Here is a 1,958-nt window from a genome sequence, read left to right as displayed (position 1 = left end):
ATCCCTCCCCCATCCCTAACTGCTAGCAACCACTAATCTCTTTTCCATTTCTATAATTTTGTCATTTCTTGAATGCTATATATGTGAAATCACACAGTATGTAAACTTTGGGAATTGGCTTTTCTCATTCAGCATAATTCCCTGAGATTCACCCAGGTATTGTGCATATCAATAATTTTTTTCCTTTTTATTCCTGAGTTCCATGATATAGATATACCACCCTTTGCATAACCATTCACCCATTAAAGAACATCTGAGCTGTTACCTACTGGTTTTCCGATCTTACACATAAAGCTGCTGTAAACATATTTGTACAGATTTTTGTGTGAAGATGGGTTTTCATTTCTCTGCGATAAATACTTAGGAGTGCAATTACTGGGTCATTTGATAGTTAGTTGCATGTTTAATTTTTTAAGGGACTGCCAAACCATTTTCCAGAGTGGCTGCACCATTTTACATTCTTAAGAGCAATAGATGAGTGATCCAGTTATTGGCATCATCACCAGAATTTTCTCTTGTTATTTTTTATTTTAGCCATTTTACTAAGTGTACAGTGGTATCTTATTGTGCTTTTAATTTGCGTTTCCCTGATAGCTAATGGTTTTGAATGGTTTTTTATGTGCTTATTGGCCCTCTATATATCCACTTTGGTGAAATATCTGTTTGACTTTTGTCGATTTTTTTTTCAGTTGGATTTTTTGACTTTTACTCTTGAGCTTTTTGGGGTTTTTTTACTTTTATTTGTATTTATTTTTTGCGGCATTTATTCCCGGGCCATAAGTTTTTGTTTCTTCAGTTTCTTCTGGGATGTCTTTTTCTTCTGGGCAACCTCCTCTTCTGCTTTAGGAACAATCTGTTCTTTTTCAGTAAGGATCATCTCAATGTGGCAGGGAGACCTCATGTATGGGTTGATCGGACCATGAGCTCTATAAGTCCTGCGCTGCATCTTGGGGCCTTTGTTCACCTGGATGTGCTCAATGACCAGAGAATCTACATCTAAGCCCTTAGGTTCAGTGTTACTCACTGCATTTTTGAGCATGTGCAGTAAAAATTCAGCACTCTTTTTGGGCCACCAACCCTGCGTCCAGCCCCACTGTCTGGCCTGGGCACACCTACCAACTCCACCACTGTAACGACGGAATGGCACACATTGCTTCTAAAGTGACGTCCTTCGGACACTTGGCGGCTTTTCAGATATGCATACCCTTAATGGCCTGGGGAGTTTCACGAGTGTTCTTAAAGTGAACACAAAGATTTGAACCTCTTGACTTGCATGATTTTGTGGGGCTTTCTGGGTCAAGTGAATAGCGAACCATTTTTAGAGGTCACCTCAGGCCGTTGACTGGAAAAGCTACTCTTGAGCTTTGACAGTTCTCTGTATATTCTAGATACTCTAGATAGTTTTAGTCAGATATGTGGTTTGCAAATATTTTCTCCCAGACTGTAGCTAGTGTTTTCATTCTCTTTGCATGGCCTTCCTCAGAGAAAAGAATTTTCTTGAAAAAGTTTTCTTGAATTTCACTTGAAAGATTGTGAAACTCCCTCCTGTTCTTCATGGTTTCACATGAGAAATATGCAGTCAGTCGAATTGGTATTCTCTCTGGGTAATGTGTTCTTTCTGTTTGGCTGCTTTCAAGATTTCTTTTTTGTCTTTATTCATCAGAAGTTTAATTATAATGTGTCTTGGCATGCATTTCTCTGTGTTTATACTATTTGGAGTTTGCTCAGCATCTTGAATCTATAGGTCTACATCTTTCACCAAACTTGGGAAGTTTTTAGCCCTTATGTTTTTACATTTTTTCAGTTCCATTTTCTTCCTCCCCTTCTTGGAGTCCTATGATATGAATATTGGATCTTCTGTTGTTGTTCCACAGATCTCTGAGGTTCTGTTCATTTTTTTTTTTACAGTCTGTTTAATTGCTGTTATTCATATTTTGTGAACTCTGTTGATCCATTCT

At 38.0% G+C, this 1,958-nt stretch overlaps 1 pseudogene; it reads right to left on the bottom strand.

Moving 5' to 3' along the window:
• Positions 1 to 763: 763 nt before the first annotated feature.
• On the bottom strand, positions 764 to 1,316 carry LOC116748087 (annotated as a pseudogene).
• Positions 1,317 to 1,958: the final 642 nt, after the last annotated feature.

The sequence above is a fragment of the Phocoena sinus genome, chromosome X, assembly GCF_008692025.1.
Source record: "Phocoena sinus isolate mPhoSin1 chromosome X, mPhoSin1.pri, whole genome shotgun sequence".
Taxonomy (NCBI): Eukaryota; Metazoa; Chordata; class Mammalia; order Artiodactyla; family Phocoenidae; genus Phocoena; species Phocoena sinus.
This window is presented reverse-complemented; position numbering and strand designations above follow the sequence as displayed.